Source organism: Talpa occidentalis, unplaced genomic scaffold (genome assembly GCF_014898055.3).
Source record: "Talpa occidentalis isolate TD23 unplaced genomic scaffold, MPIMG_talOcc4v2.1 talOcc4.8, whole genome shotgun sequence".
NCBI classification, from domain to species: Eukaryota; Metazoa; Chordata; class Mammalia; order Eulipotyphla; family Talpidae; genus Talpa; species Talpa occidentalis.
In genome coordinates, this window is record NW_023605194.1 from 14,160,412 (window position 1) to 14,178,377 (window position 17,966).

At 35.3% G+C, this 17,966-nt stretch overlaps 1 protein-coding gene across 14 annotated transcripts in view; it reads right to left on the reverse strand.

Moving 5' to 3' along the window:
* Positions 1-17,966, reverse strand: part of ADD3 (adducin 3) — a 115,369-nt gene that overhangs the window by 33,381 nt on the left and 64,022 nt on the right. The window contains exon 1 of one of the 14 annotated variants that reach the window (XM_054690169.1): positions 17,636-17,717. The exons of 12 other annotated variants lie outside the window; for them this stretch is intronic. The gene's annotated coding sequence lies outside the window, so the exon portion shown is untranslated. Of the gene's footprint in view, positions 1-15,636; positions 15,687-17,635; positions 17,718-17,966 lie in introns of those variants that run through there. One more of the 14 variants, XM_054690167.1, reaches the window with a different exon arrangement.

Genomic DNA, 17,966 nt, shown 5'->3' on the forward strand with positions numbered 1-17,966 from the left:
CAAGCCTATAATACTCACTACAGCAAAATAAATATATTCTTTTTTGGGTGCTGGGAGGAAAAGCAGCCTAGGGAAGAGAGCAATAACAATAGGCCCTACAGACAGACTTCTCTAAAGGAACAGCTTTTTCCTCACATTAGTTGTAGGTCCTTGAATTTGAATAAATTCAACAACTTCAACAATACTTAAGCAGCATATGCAAAATACTTCTAGTTTTATTAGTCTGAAGTTGAATTTATTTCAAGTTGTTTGAGTTCATTTAGAACAGCTATGAAAAACTTTCTACCCCACCCCTTTGTATCTAGGCTTTCCTGACCAGAGTCCACAATCCACCCTATAGAGTTATTATTATTAAATTTCATATGCTTAAGCTTATCTGATCATGTCTTTCTCTTCCTTAGAATCTTAAATGGTTCCTTGTGATCATGGAATAAAATTCTTCACTGCTCATGTTTGTCTTTCCATCATTACTCAAGGTTTCTTTTACAGAGAATATAATTGCTTTATTTCTTATAGGAACCACCCAGCCTAAACTTAAAAAGAAAAAAACAACCACAATATAAAGGAAATCCCAATAAAGCCCATAAAACTCTCTTTACAATGCTCTATTACAAATTCTTTCATTTTTATTTAAAACCACTGTATATATACAAAAATTCTAGTGATTCTTCAAAAGCTTGAAAATATCCTTTAAAAGGGCTCTTTCAAATGCTATTCCAATCAAAATTTCAATGTCATTCTTCAAAGAAATAGAACAATTATTGATGAAATTCATATGGAATCACCAAAAACCCCGAATAGCCAAAGCTCTCCTGAAAAAAAAAGAAGGGAATGGAGGCATCAGACTCCCAGACTTCAAACTATACTACAAAGCCATAATCATCAAAACTGCATGGTATTGGAACAAGAACAGACATACAGACCAATGGAATCGAATAGAAAATCCAGAAATAAACCCACAGATTTATGGTCAACTAATCTTTGACAAAGGAGCAAAGAATATGCATTGGAGCAAAGAAAGTTTGTTCAATAAATGGTGCTGGGAAAACTGGGTCGCTACATGCAAAAGAATGAAGCTTGACCACCACCTCACACCATACACAAAAATCAACTCAAAATGGATTAAAGAACTAGACATAAGACCTGAAACCATAAAATATATAGAAGGAAATATAGGCGAAACACTACGTGATTTGCACATCAAAGACATCTTTACAGACACATCACCCAAAGCAGTGATAGTGAAGGCAAAGATAAACAGCTGGGACTACATCAAATTAAAGAGCTTTTGCACAGCAAAAGAGACAATAACAAAAACAAAGAGAAACCCCACCAACTGGGAGAACATTTTTGCACCCAACACTAATGATAAAGGACTGATCACAAAAATCTGCAAAGAGCTGATGAGACTCAACAACAACAAAGAAAATAATCCAGTCAAAAAATGGGCAGAAGAGCTTAAAAGAAACTTCTCTGAAGAGGAAATGCAAATGGCCAACAGGCATATGAAAAAATGTTCAACATCACTTGTCATCAGGGAAATGCAAATCAAAACTACCATGAGATACCATCTTACACCAGTGAGAATGGCACATATTAAAAAAACTAGCAACAACAAATGTTGGCGAGGGTGTGGAGAAAAAGGAACTCTTCTGCACTGTTGGTGGGAGTGCAAACTGGTCCAACCACTGTGGAAAGCTGTATGGAGATTTCTGGACCTACTAAACATAGAGCTTCCATATGATCCAGCAATTCCACTCCTAGGTATTTACCCAAAGGACACAGAAACATCAATTCCAAAGAACACCTGCACCCCTATGTTTATAGCAGCACTGTTTACAATAGCTAAGCTTTGGAAACAACCCAAATGCCCAAAAATAGATGACTGGATCAAGAAGATGTGGTACATATATACCATGGAATATTACTCAGCATTCAAAAAAGATAAACACATGCAATTTGCAGCAACATGGATGGCGCTGGAAGGGATCATGCTCAGCGAAATAAGCCAAAAAGAAAAAGAAAAATACCGGATGGTCTCACTCATAGCAGGAATCTAGAAAACTTAAATAAGGGACCAGGAAAATGAATAACTATAAGAAAGTGAAAATCAAAATCAACAAAAAACTATGAACCAGAGACACTTTTAGGGGGGCGGGGGTGGGAGGGGAGGGATTGGGGTCAGAATGGGGGGGCTGCAATTGTATGGGGAATATAACAATAAAATTTATTAAAAAAAAAAAAACAGGAAAAAGAATAAAATGGATAAATCCTTAAAAAAAAAAAAAAAAAAAAAAAAGGGCTCTTTCAGGGTCTCCCTGGTTGTGCAAGGGTTAAGCACCGCACTATGAAGCAATCCACAGTCTTTGCAGCATGAGTTCGATCCCCGGCTGGCCAGGAAGCAACCCACATGGCACAGCAGACCTCTCTTGTCTCGCCTGCTGCTCCCCTCAGCAGCGTACTTCGGTCAATCTGCCTGTTCCCCACTGTCTCTGGTCTGTCCCCCAGCTCTTGTATGCATAAATAATCTTTAAAAAATAAATAAATAAAAATGGCTCTTTCAGAGTAGCCTTTTCAAAAAACGACAAAAAATTACACATCCACAGGCAAAGTAAAAAGAGAAACTTGTCCTAATTCTCACCTTAATAAAAAATTAAATCACTTATAAGTATACTCCCCCCCCCCATTAAAAATGTATTTGAATAAAAACTTGTACGTGGTGGCCAGGATATAAATCTAGTCTGTTCATCTCTAACGCCCATGATTTTAATCACCATCCAGACCGAGGTGCAGCAGCTAGTAGGTTTGTTCAAGTGCTAATTCCACCAGTTCAGTAACACTGATAGGTTGGAAAAGTTTTACCTAGGCTCAAAAATAAAAAGTACTAGTATTGCCACTGCGTGGAAAGGAGTCCTGTACCTTCCTCATACTGCCTCCCAAGAAGGAATGCTTTAAGGGAAGTAAGTGGTAATTCTAGTTCCACTTACCCTGAATTACAATTCCTAAGCAGAGTATTTCTGCTTCTAGATGTTAAAAAATTCAGTTTCAGGGCACCTTCTTTTTAAAATTACCAATCCTATTTTTAGGATTGGTAAAAATACTACACAATACTACACAAAGTCAGTGCAAACCAGCCTGAATTCCATTAAGGAAAACAAATTATTCTTTGAACAGTGTTCTCTGAATTGAGAATGATTTAGAAAACAGATTTAAAAAAAGTAATGTTACACAACTTGTCACACTATGGGTTTTCTTCTGACATGCAGATTAGAAACAAGATATCAAGTATAAACAAAATTCTAGTTTTAAGAATCTTATCCAAATATTTATGCAGTGACTATCCAACATGTATGTTTAAAGAACACTGGGCTCAAGACACAAACAGATAAACTCTCTCAAATGGTGGCTTTCAAACTTTAAAAAAAAATAGCAATCCACAATAAGAAGTAAATTTCATATTTTAATCACATACAAGTACATAAGATATATACCAACTTTATGACATGCTTCCCACTACTCTGTGGAACTGCCAATATTTTCTATTTTAACATTTCATTCTTAAAAAATGCTAATCAGTCTGACACCAAAAATGAAGGAAAAGAAAAAAAAAAAACAATTGGGACTCCATTAAACTAAAAAGATTCTGCATAGCAAAAGTAAATCATCAATAATGTAAAGAGGCAACCTACTGAATGAGAAGAAATACTTGCAAATCACGTATTTGATAGGGATAAATATCCAAAATTCATAAAGAACTCCCACAACTCAACACCCAAAAAACAAACCATCTGATTAAACAATGGCTACACCTGAATAGACATTGTTTTCAAAGATGACATATAGATGGCTGACAGTATAAGAAAAGATCATTAATAATGATCAGCATTATTAATCATCAGAGACACGCAAAACAAAACTACAACGAGGTATCTCTTCACACCTTGTTAGAATGATTACTACCAAAAGACAAGAAAATAACAAGAATTAGCGAGGATGTGGAAGAAGGGGATTTGTGCATTTTTGGAGGGAATGATTAGTGAGGCCAATAAATTGGAGCAGCCACTGTGGAAAATTGTGGCGAAGTTTTTACTTTCAAGAAAGTAAATATAAAAGATTACCATATAATCTAGCAATTCCACTTCTGGGTATTTATCAGAAGAAAACAAAAACACTAATTTAAAAAGATATATGCACCATGTTCATTACAGCATTATTTATAATGGCTAAGCTATCGAAATAACTAAGAATCCATTGGTATAATAATGGATAAAGACGAACATAGTATGTAAAAACATGTATGCGTATAACGTGTATGTATGCACACACATACACAACAGAATATTATTTAGCCATAAAAAATGTAATCTTGCCATTGTGACAATATGGATGGATTTTGAAAACACTGTGCTAAATGAAATAAGCTAGCCAGAGAAAAACAAATACTATATGATCTCATTTGTATGTGGAATCTTAAAACAAAAACAAAACCAATCCTCCATGTCCCAACTCACAGATTATAGAATAGACTGATAATTGCCAGAGGCAGCAGTGGTGGTAAAGAAAATGGGGGAAGGAGGTCAAAAGATACAATCTTTCAGTTATAAAATAAGTCATAAGAATGTATTAGCAATAAGTTATAAAGATGTTAAAACTTGTTGCTAAGAGAATAGATCTTAAAAGCTCATTGCAAGAAAAAAATAGATGTTCACTAGACTTCTGTGATGATCATGATGCAATACATACAAATAGTCATGTTGTTCACCTGACGATAATATATTATGCCAATTATTTCTCAATAAAAAAATACTGGTGAGATTAATTCATGATCGACTAATATATTGATACCAATAGTTTGAAAACATCACTTTACAAACTCTAACTCATGGTCAGCTGGGAGACAGAAAGGAATGAGAGGAGTGTGCGTGTGCGTGACAGAAAGCGCGTGTGTGTGTGCCCACACCAAGAGAGATATTAGGATATTAGGGAGAAGGAGTCATGAATATATGCTAGAGAAATGGAAGGGAATAAGAAATGATTCCTTGATTTCTTTTTCTTTTTTAAAGAAATGTTATGGGAGGTTATGGCAATAAGAACCTGCTGGTTGTGGGATAATTAAATTTTCCTCCATTTGGGCACTTAGAAAGTGCCACTGTCAGTTTTTCCTACCATTTTTCTTACTTTTTTTTAACTTCTGGTTTAATTTTCCAGATCACTTTGTTTATGCTTGTAGCCCCCCATAATGACAGAGTATACTCTGTACGTGGTGGCTGAAGTGAATTATTTCTCTATATCACAACTTCTTCAAATCAATCTGGTTTGTATTATTTCTAGGCTGGGAATAGTAAAATCTTATAAGGAGTTATTACTTATAAAAGTCTTTCTAAATTTAAAATTCTTGGCAGTTTTAGCAGTTTTCTAGAACATACACAAAAAGATGGCTGCACTTTCAAGTACCAGCCCTATTGTTTCATTTAAAAAGTAACAAAGATATGCTGAGACTTCAAAGCAGCATATTTTCTGAGAAAACAACAACAAATGCAAGTTCATTGAGTTACAGTTCTTTGATGAAAGTTGCTATAAAATTGTGAAGGTATTTAAAGTTCTAGAAAACAATTTGGAGTCTGACAAGCCACATTCTCAGGTTGACCAGTGAAATTTTACTCACTTTCAATCCTAAAAGATACAAACTACTTTCAAGTGCCAGCCAAGAATTTTTATACAACTGACAGGCCTGGAAAACTGAACTGTAGTAGGTAAAAGTCAAGAAAACTTTAAAAAAGACTGTCATTGAGTAGCACTGAGTTACACAGATGGCACTTTCTATGTGCCCAAATGGAAGAAAGTTTAATTATCCCACAAGGCACCAACATCTTATTGCTGTAAGGGCTATTGATTATATGAAAGTGCTCTTGGAGTATTTAAAACTAGATTCAAAAATAACCTTTTACAGATGAGTGGAAACTAAGAGGCACTGAGTGATTTTCCTAAAGCCAAAATGTTCAAATATCACATATTGCTATAAAGTCATGATTATTAGCAATACCATGTCATTCAGATTACCCATAGTCAAAATATACTCCCTTCAAAGAGATATAAGAAAAAAGCCAGGCCCATCACACACTACTTATGCAGGTATTTATAAATATCATTGACTGAGAGGCACAATTTATAAGGCTAAAAATTCTAGTGCTTACCAATGGACTTAATGGCATGACTATCTAGCATGCACAAAAAAGTATATGTACAAACGAGGTAGTTGTAGAGCGGTAATTTTCTTGTCTTAAATACCAAGAAAATGAGGTGGTTTTCTTGGCTTAAATATTTAAGAACTATTTAAGGAATATATTTTCTTTAAGGAACTAGATTTTCAAAGATTAAGAGACTAGAAGCACCCACAAACATATTATCAATAAGTCAAAGTTCTGCCTTATTAGTTAAATTCTTTGAAGTCTTTAAACAAAAGTTAAAAGAACATCCAGTTCAAATCTTTTGTAGATAACTAAAGAAAGAGGTCTTAATAAAAAGATGTACCAAGATCACACCCTAACATCACACCCTAACATCGGAATTTTATGTTCTCCTAGTCTTGAGCACACTTTCCACAGTATAGTCATGCTTTCTCATAATTTCCCAGTCCATATGTTTGGTCTTCTTTTCTATCACTTCAGCAAACCAGATAAAGATGCATAAGGACAATGAGTGTTAGGAGATGGGAAAACCAAGTTTAGTGAGGTAGACAAAGATGATCAGTATCATAAATACCATGGAACATTCCACATAATTTTGAGTTTCAAACAAAAAGGAACTACTTGCAAGGCAGGGGCCCTTAAACTGGCTCAAGTCTATCTGAAAGGATTGACACATAGGCAATGGTCAATATTTTGGAAGTTGTAACTCTTAAAGATGCCTGCTATGTCCTAATTAGAGGTTATTGAAATGACAGATTGTGCCATAGATAAATTATGCTTTAAGTTGACATCTTTATCTCTAAAGTTAATTTAGCATCATGTTGAAAGTGCTAAAAGCCTTTATTTATAATGAAACAAATTAACCCTCAGAAAGATTATGTTGGCAATATCCCGGGTTCATAGATACAGAAACTGAGGTTTAATGATTTGCCTCAGATTACCAGATACTCTTCATCAAAAAAGGAATTATTAATGATTACAGATCTTAATAGGTATGGAAAAGTGGACCAAAAAAGATGGAATGGCTCAAAAGATTGTGATTTCCTGAAGTCTACACTGCTTTTACAACCTTGATTACTGCCTTTCTTTACTGGGATGCCTGGAAATATGCCATAGGATCACAGTATTCAACAACTAAATAGAGGGCTTCCCTGGTGGTCTAGGGGTTAAGTTTGAGTGCAATCACCTCTACACCTGAGTTCTATCCTGGCCAGGGAGCTGACCCACATATGGCACAGCAGACCTCTCCTGTCTCGCCCACTGCTCCCATCAGCAGTATATTTCAGTAGATCTGCCTGTTCTGCTCCCCACTCTGTCTCTGATGAATCTTCCCCCCAACTAGCCCCCCCCCATACCTCTGGCCTACATCCCAGTTCTTCTGTGCAAAAAGAAAAAACAACTAAATAGAAATATCAAATAGGCTAAGTATAATAAAATTACAAAAGCTTTGCATGTCTACCTATTAGAGTACTATAAATGCTCAACTATTTTTTGTCATATTAGCACAATCTTAAAATTAATTCATATCACTCTTAAATTTCTGAATAATTTTTAAGTTCTTTTGAACTGACTTTATTGAGTATAGCTTTAAATTAAAACTATAAAATTCTAACCTTCAATATAAAAGTTTAAGAAACACTGAATCTGCATTTGATTAGTAAAAGATACTATTAATCTGAACTTTAAAAATTTAACTTAAATACAAGGGGAAATGAGGCAATAATAACAGGATAAACTAGTAACAGCAATTCATTATGTTACTAAGTGTCTTGTCCTTAATGGAAGTTGATAGCTGGCTCAGCATTCAATTAAAAAGAAAAGAAAATAAAGCTGCCAAATAGATGGTACAACTAGGAGAGTATTTCAGAATCAAACTTTGTTTTATAAATAAAAACAACAATGCTAATTAATGTAAACCAAGCAAATATGAAAAACTTGCATGTACAACTGGAACACAGTAGTTAGATATAATCATAATACATACTATTCAAAATATAAGTGCAAACAAGCACAAAAATTTCAAGTAAGTTATTTGTTACATTAAAGACTTTGGAAAAAGCAGAGGATGAATCTAACCTCTTTCTCACTACAGTACCAATACTGATGAAGAACATTTTATTGATGAGTTACCTGTTACAGAACAATGAGCTGTACTTCTAAAGTTGAACAGTGGGGGTAAGGAAGAAGAAAGGCAGTTACCTGCTTAGACATTGGTAGGAGTGAAAATAACATTCACTGGTAACTTTAAAATATATTTTTTATTATAAATAGATCAAAATTTTAAAAATGGAGATCTAGGAAACTTTCCAGAACTTGACAGCTCATGATGAATGAGAGGTTTTAAAAAGTGGAATCACTGGAGATTATGATTTTTAAAGGAAGATTCATTTCCACTTATAATAGCAGAACTGCAAAGGGCAGAATTACACATTTGAAAACATGCACAAAAAGTTCAGAGGACATATATTTTCTTGATGTCTAACCTCAATAATCATCTATATTTGCCTAAATTGTGCCCAACAAGAATTATTTGGGAAAGCAAACATGAAACTGTTGTTAAAATAAATATGCAGCTTTGTAAAATGAGTTAAACAATCAACCATAGAGGCAATCCCTCAATTATCTTACAGAATAAAAAAACACATGGTCTCAGTACATTTACCCTCCTTTCTACAAAATATGATGAATGTCCCATATATATATTCCCTCAGTCATCATTCATCTTCAACATGGACTTTTTGAAAATGGTTTGGGAAAAACCAAATGGAGTAATTTTTTTCCTAAGAGAAAGTTAACAGAAACTAGTGAATGGATTACTCAAATGTGCCTCTCAGACATTTAGTTTCTGTTATTAAGTCCCCTGATATCAGTGAAATTTTAAAAATGGAGATCTAGGAAACTCTCCAGAACTTGACAGCTCATGATGAATGAGAGGTTTTAAAAAGTGGAATCACTGGAGATTATGATTTTTAAAGGAAGATTCATTGCTCTCAATTTCTGGAGATTACAAATCTTTGGCTCTTTACTATTTGGTAGTCTTTCTGAGCAAAAGGCTATTTTTTTTTAAAGAAACATCAACTCTCACATACTTCATGAACTAAAATGTATATATACATAATTATTTGTGCAGCACTGAGCTTGAAAAATTTAAAGCCATAACTTTTGACATTTCTTGAGAGCAACATTTGAGGTCAAGCGTTGAGCTCTTGCCTATTACTTCATATCTACTCTAGAAACCTAGGGTGCCTCAGATTTTTCCCAAGTGAGTATCAGAATACAAGTAATACAGAAAACTTAACTCCCCCAAATTCCAATCTTATCCATTTCTCAAGGATACTGAACTAAAGAGATTCTAGTAACTATGAAGAAATGTAAACAATTTCACAAAACTCATTATTAAAAATGAGCTACGGTTGCAAAATAAAATATTTCCTAAAAGACTACTCTAGAAAATTGATTTGTTACTGTGGATAATACTTTCAATGTTCCATTCCTAATGTGGTCACTGTGATCAGGAGGGGGCATGAGAGAGGCTGGAAGAGTACAAAAATCATGAGGCAAAAATCATGAGGTTCTTAGTTTTAAAATTTGCAGGAAAATGTACAAAAAAATATTTAAAAGCACTGGGTAAGAGTAAGTCCCAAGAGCTCATTTTGATCTCCTATTTCAGATATTCCATTTAAAGACTTTTGGCTTTTATGGCTGTGACTTTTAAAATACAGCTGCTACAGTAAATCCGAAAGCTGTAGGGTAATTTAATACATTGTTACTGCAAAGAAGTCTGATTTGGAGTTTCTACCCTCAGATTTTGGCTGGCAAGGAGGATTTTAAGATCATCGCAACCTCATCTGTTTTTCTTTATGGAAAACCTAATATTGAGCCATGAAAATGCAACTTATTAAGCACATGTAACAGTTCTTGAAAATTACTTTCAAAAATACTTAGTCAGACCCTGCCATTTGAGAAGCCTGACACTGATTTTTAGTGGAAATCCATAAAAAGAAATGTTTATCAACCTCAGAAATCTGTTCCTATTTTTAAAAAAAATCTATCTTTGTAAAACTCATTTTTTTCCCAAATGAATCATCCTTTAAATCTAAAGTTTGATATTATATACTGTACTTGGTTGAATAGTGTGCCCTAAAATTCCTGTCATAACCCCAGAATATGACCTTATTTGAAAATAAATTGTAGCCAAATTAAGATGAGCTCATACTGAATTAGGGTGTGGCCTAAATCCAATGACTGGTGTCTCTATAAGAGAAAAGTGGGAGAGATGTGGACACTACAAGGTTAATGTGATGCATCAGTATGCCTGGGTATGCCAGGATTGCTGGCAATCACCAAAAGCAAGGAGACAGGCATGAGAAATTTCCCCTTCAGAGTTGCCAGAAAAAACCCACCCTGCTAATACCTGATTTTGAACTTCCGGGCTCAAGAACTGTAAGAGAATAAATTTCTGTTATTTTTAGCCATTCATTTCTGGTATTTTGTTATGGCAGCTCTAGGAAACCAATACACATACTGCTCCATTGGAATTTCCATCCTAATAACACCTACTTTAGAAGGTATTTTACCATCGTTAACAGAGAGCACACTTTTGCATAATCAATGTCAGCTCTTTAGGAACAACAGATATCAAAATAGCACTCTGAATGACATCTGACAGAGTACATATAGGGAATACACCATGCATGACAAAGTACATACATGAACATCACCATGCATGATTTTTCCAAACTGTTAGATTGAAAACTAAGTTTCCTAGAAAGTCTTGAAGCAAAAAGATAGGGAAGTTCTTGTCACATCAGATTCTGAGCAGAATTGCTTTGTAAGAAATCTTCATGAAGGTTAACAGTGAATGCCAACTATGAATTAAAGTCATAGTGGGCTCTACTACTTCCCTCATAGCTGAAACATTGTGAGAGACAATTATCAAAGCATAAAATAGTACTTTCTGATGGAATATCTTTTCATTTAAGCAAGGGTGAATTAAAAAAGCTACTTGCTCAGGTTGGCAGCTTTCCTGCCATGTGAATATATCCTGCATTTCTACACTTCTCCCCATATTAGGGACCACTGAACAAACCTGCAGGGTCACCATCATGACAGGCCCTGTTACCCCCGGATTAGGAGACCCACAAGAAACTGGCTTAGCAGCTCAGCATCAGGTTAGTCTTGCTGCTGCTCCCACTCTGATGTTTGACTTTCACTTTAGCAACTTTTATCTGATTTTTCATAATCAAATTGTTCATCTCTGAGCCCCCTCAAGCACTCTACTGCATGGCCTAAATCCCTTCTTATATTTCGATCAGATAGCTTCAAATACTTTCAAAACTGAAAGTCTATTCCTGAACTCTACATCCCAGGTGTTAGTCTTAGAATTCTTTGGTAAATGTTTCCAACTCTTCCCCTACCCCAGTTCCAAATCTAAGTTTCCATCTCCCATGTATTGTCAATGATTGGATTTTCTACCCTGAAGTTTACCTGAACATAAAGGTATGAAGTACAGGGTTTGACGTTCAGGAATCTGATTGTTAAATGAATAACAAATACATAAAATCCCCTAGTCATTCAGCACATTTAATCTTCCGCAAAGTACAATCTAAATGGAAGTTATAATTGTGAACTTAGAAAAAAGTGGAAGGGAATCCTCTGGACCTAGACTATGTATGTTCTATTATTTTACCTAGAATTATGTTGGACATTTATTGCTACATAGGCTAACTGATTCATTTTAAGAGGTCCAGGCTCTGACCTGGTGTAAAATATGATTCAGACTTGAATAGGCTTAGTTGCTATGAGTAAGAAATTTGAAAATGTGTGCATATATTTTGATATTTTATAACAATTAACTCATGTAATAAGAGATTAAGATTCTTTTCCCTCTCCCAAGGGAATCAGCTGTTTGGTTTCTAGGATTCAGGCTCTGAAAAACATGACTGAAAAGCCATCAACTCTATTTCCCATAGTCTGGAAAAAGTGATGAATCTTCCAAACAAAAGTCATCTCCCTAACTGATGCTTTGCTCACCTTATTTCTCACAGGAACTATTTTCCCCTTTCATCTCCATTCATCCAAATTTAATCCACGTTTTGAGATATTAAAAAATCATCTCCTTCCAAGATGGCTTCCCCAAACTTCTCCATCTGAATTAGCCCCACCCCCATGCTCCCTGAATACTTTATCATAATCTCATATTATATACTGAGTATGTCTGTCTGCCCCAGTAACTGGGTCAACTTCTTTTTCCTTTCTTTGCCATCCACTTACAGTTACTCATTAAGGGTTGATTAAGCTCAGTGAGGGGAGTAGGGCAATTGATTCATGATATTCCATTCTCTGTTTACAATAAACTAGGGCAGAGAATCTTGGGCACCCCTTGAAGACTGTGCTAATCATGGTTTGATCAGAATGGCAAAGTATCCAAGATAGCTACTGGTAATAATATTGTCACCTGCATATGAAATGTCTTAAACCAACTAAAAAGTACTCATAAGACTATGAGGTTTTAAAAAGAGTAATTCTGAAAAATTTGTATTAACAGCTGTTTTGAGACAAGATACACAGAAAGGCTACAAAAATGTCATCTTAAATTAGAAAAAAAAATCACCTGATTTAATCAGCAAATATTAATTCAGCTATTAGGTAAAGAGGATAAAAGCAATTTAAGGCACGGGTCTAGGTCCTGCTCATAAGGATTTCCCAGCTTAATAGTGACCAGAACTAAAACACAACCATATGGAAAGAAAATGAACAATAAAAACCAGTTTATGACAACTGCCAAATGAAAGAGAGAGAGAAAATAGCAAACGAGTTGTTGAGAATTGCTGATAAAAGAATTTTTGGATACTTAAGGAAGAGTTCAGTGAAGAGGTAAGGTCTGAAGTTCTTTAGGTATAAAATGCAATGGGTTTAACTAGTTGACCTCTAGGCTTACCTTCCAGTTATTAAGTACTCTTATGAGTAATTATATAGTGATTGATGTTAACTAATTAACCCCTGAACGGAATTTTCCTTATTCATTGTCATTATGAAAGTATCAGCTTTTCAAAAGCTGTAAGTTTTCTCAAGAATATTGTCAAGTTATTTTAAATATAAATACCCAAAACTAAATATGATATATCGCAGAAGAGGGCTTAATATTACATAAGAGAACTTGAGTTTAAGGCTTTTTTGTCTTTATATCTGTTTCTTGGTGTGACTTCCAAAATTTAACGCAGGTTTTTATTTTTTTTAAAGATTTATTTATACAAAACTGGGGTATAGTTAGAGGTGCTGGAGGGTGAGAGAATTCACCAGAGACAGAGCAGGGAGCAGAACAGGCAGAAGGACTGAAGACACTGCTGAGGGGAGCAGCAGAGGTCTACGGTGCCATGTGGGTTTCTCCCTGGCCGGCCGGGAACCGAACCCGTGCTGCACAGGCTGCGGACAGCTTCACAGCGCAGCGTTCAACCCGCTGAGCCACAGGAGAGGCCCCTAACACAGGTTTTTAAATTGTTATTTTTCAAACATTCTTTCAAACATTCAAACATTCTCAAAATGTTTCAAAATGCATTTGAAATCATTTAATTTATTCTTGTTTCTTTGTGAACAGGGTCCAATTGACTATATCTGCAAAAGTTCATCACCATCATTAAAGGACCTTTTTCATTTTTATTCTTTTAATTGTCATGACTTTTATGCCAAGCATGAACTAATGTATTCTGAAGCCAGGCCAAAGTTTTTTTTTTTGTTTTTTTTTGTTTTTTTTTTAGGTTAACACTCAAAACAAAGCAAATATTGGCTTAGTTATGACACTGGTTGTTCTAATACATTAATAGCCTATTGTTCACTGTGGTTGTCTCAACAAGATAATACATTGAAAAACAGCGTTTCCTGATAGGAAGTAAATTCCCACTGTGTGTCACAGGACCCTAGTCAGAAGCTGGGTTCCACAGGAGAAAGAGCACAAACTCTGGGATTGTGTCATAGACGAGAGTAATTTCTCTCTCTCCCTTTCTCCATCTGTCTCATTTAAAATCACTTTCTGCCTTAGCTCAAACTACAATCTGTTTGACTGATTTTGCTATCACAGGATTGTTTTTCTAATATAGTTTCAAATGTTTTAGACAAAGTTTATTCAACATCCTGTAGACAGCAATATCCTGTATACATCTAATGATGGAGAATTTCCTTAGTTGTAAGTGGCACAATGGATGGAGTATCTTGACAAAGAAGATCCCAGGATATTTCATAAAGACAGAGGGTGATCATTTTCAAGGTTAGTTTCATCCAAGCAAGTGTTTAAGGCATTATAACATGAAGTATAATAATTACAATCGGTTTTTTTGTTTTGGTGTCTTCTATTTAAGAATGTCTTATGAATTTTGGTATACATGCCTTCCACTTCTTACAGTAGGTTTTTGTATCTCATTCATTTTAGTAGGCAAAAACTGAGGCTCAATTAGTCCAAGCATCAAAACTTTATGTAGTTTAGAATTTAATTAGTGAAAAATTGGTATCATAGCAAATCTATATAGAGTGCCTGTAACTGACATTGCCCAAACAAGATATTAAGAGCTCTCCCTTCTAAAAACTGAAAACATACTTGTTTTCATCTATTTTGACAAACTCAAATTCTTTTGCCCCACTCCATTTACCAATGGGTATTAGAAAACTTCAACAATGGAAGAAATGGAAAGAGTTGTCATCTCAGCGGACGGTAGCAAGATGGTGTTGGGTCATCTAGGTACTCCCGCCATTGAAAGCAGTATTTGGCTCCTAGAAAGTCCGCAGTACCCTTTGCTAAACTGAAGCATAATGTCAAACCATTGATAGGAAAGTTAACATTGGGTATCAGTAGTATAATTATGTAGCATTACTTAGATGCTAAAAAATATCTCAGGTTTTAGAGAAGTATACTTATTCAAATTATGTCAAGCTTCCTGCCAAGTTGCCAGGGTAACCAAGACAGACACACACACACACACACACACACCACACCCACCCCACAGGTGAAGAAAAAGTCTTTTTATCTGCCTTTTGTAATTGCATAAATGAAATGCTGACATTCTTGTACCATTTTGCTTTCAGGACAGTTGTCATTTGACAGAACTGCAAGAATAAAATTGTGAAATACAATGGTCAACATCCTATGTGTGTTGCAGCAAAATTTCCTGCTTCTGTTTCTTTGTAACTTTGCTGGGTAACTTGATAACTTTGCTGGCAGGATCACAGTGTACAGTTCACCTCTCAGGGTGCTTCCTCAGCACCAAATCAGAAAACTTAACTATGTCAAGCAACATCAATTTTGCATTCAATGAAACAAAGAGATGGATTAGAGGGAAAGAATGTGAAAACAATTTAAACAAGGCAGTTGCAGCCAAGTTTCAAAGCCCTCAGGATTAGCTTTGAATGGCTGGATTCACTGAAAATTACAAGGATCCATTTTAAAAACAAACACCACCTCACTCAGAATCTCCTCAAGTATTCAAGCTTGATAAAAGGATTTGCTTTTACTTCTGGAATGGATTTTATACTCCTGTAACAGAATTTTTAGAAAAGGACAGTTAATGTAAAGCATATAATATTCAACATCTCTATTTTATGTTCTTAAACTTTCAAATAGCTTAAGCCACATGGCAGGTCAGATAAATTAGAGGCCACACAATATATACCAAAGATGTTTTTAATCTAAACAACAGAAACTTCATATAAGTTGGGTTATAAAGCTTAAATCAATATTCCAACAAAAATATTATATAAATATTACAGTTGGAAGGGACATTAAAACTCATCTATCCTAGCCTCTTATTTTAAAAATGGTAAAACTAAGGATGATGTAGGAGATTAGATGACATACCCACAATCTCATACTCAGATCACAAGACTTTGACCCCAATGTTATTTCATTTATCTGCTGAAAAAATGACTCCCAGAGCAGTTCTCACCATAAATGGCTGGGATAGGTGCCTTTGTGTCGCAGTCAGAGAACAATCGCTCCTTTCCTACAAGACCTGCTTCTGAGTTCCCTCCCAAAATAGAGGAAGGGGGAGAAGACAGATAGCATACATATGTCTGACAGGGGAGAAGGGAAAAACTTGGAGGTAATCCAGATATTTATCAGAAGATGAATGATCAAATAGATAATAGTAAATCCATGCATATACTCTAATACTATATATACTGCCATCAAAGAGAAACAAATAATATACATAATTTTATTTGAACTTATAAGTATGATTCTGGGATAACTGCTAAACATTTTTTTCTCAATTCTAATACATTCTCTTTAAGCATGTATCTTTACAAAGGGATTTAAAATATTTTAAGCTGGAAAAAAATCTTAGAGAACTAAACCAAATGCCTTATTTTATAGGTAAAAAACTAGCGTGCAAAGAAATAGTCTCTTGATTCCCAGCTAGTGCTTTTTCTATGATACCAAGCTTTTACTTTATTTTTCTTGGGATGTTAGCAGATAGCTAAACACAATTACCAAGTGACCAAGTTACAAGAGGAAGCTGAAGCAAGGAAATGCTAGGATGCCTAAGTCCAAAAAGGATGACAATTTCACCCCTGCAAGTTTTATAGAAATCTGTTTCCAACATTCAGCTTTGATTTCAACCAAGGCAAGTTAAAGTAGTTCAACTTGCTCACAGTACACACAAATGTACACAATGAAAATGCACAAGGGTAAACAACCGTCAGAAGAGACACCCCAAGCACCCCTTTCTTTCATCATGCCCACCTTGGTCAGTGCATAATTAAATACTTCACAGGCATTTAAATCCAACTACAAACAGAATCCCAATATGTGGAGAGAGGAGAAATCAGAAAAGGTTGCTGAACATGAACCTCATTGAATAACAATAATTCTCCTGTAGTTCAACTTACCATTCATGTCACAAACTCTAGAAAGAACACAGAAGCACAGACAAGGCATGGAACAGAACTTTGGGCTGGAGCCTTCCCCAATTCTTCTGACAAATACCCAATCGCAGCAGGACAAAGCATCATTATGACAGAAATAAAAGACTCTTTAGATGCTGCCTTTTTTCTAAGTCAATGAACCCCCTCTACACACAAAGTTCATGCCACGATGTCTCGAAATACAGTATGACAGATTATGCTATTAATGAGTCCAATAAATTCAGTGAGAAATACTACTTGAAGCATTTAATGTCAAATAAGTAGCACATTTGGGAGACAACAGCATTTCCCTCCTGTTTAAACAATCAATGTCATCCCCCAAAACCTGTTGTTTTTCTGTTAAAAACAATTCAGTAAACTGTTTTGGGAGGAGGGAGAAAATAAGTGAACTAATGAAAAAATTAAGCTGAGTGATAAAGCCACAGGTCCATCCCCATATTGCATGTTACTTGCAGGTGGCACAAAATTAACCATCTATCTCTGATTCCCCGTAAGCTGTGCACTATCTGTATTACAACAGACAACCCATTACTTACACACAAAAAATCGAAGTGCTGCACATTTCTTAAGCTGGTTTTTGTGTGGCAATTCTGATGCAATGCTGGCCTAAAAATGAACTTGTTTTAAACAGCAAGATATCCACACTCAGTGTGGTTAGAGCAAGGGTGGAGCCCACTCTGGGGGAAACAACACACCCAGGCAGACTTCAGAGAGAACAAGCTGCACGTTAATGCTGCCACAACATTTTTTAAGGCCTCAGAGACTAAATTAATTGGTTAATCTGCCTCAAAGAAACAAGAGAAAAGTTCATGTTTGTAGATGAACTTTACTGCCATGAAATTAAAAACAGACATTTCTTTTTCACGA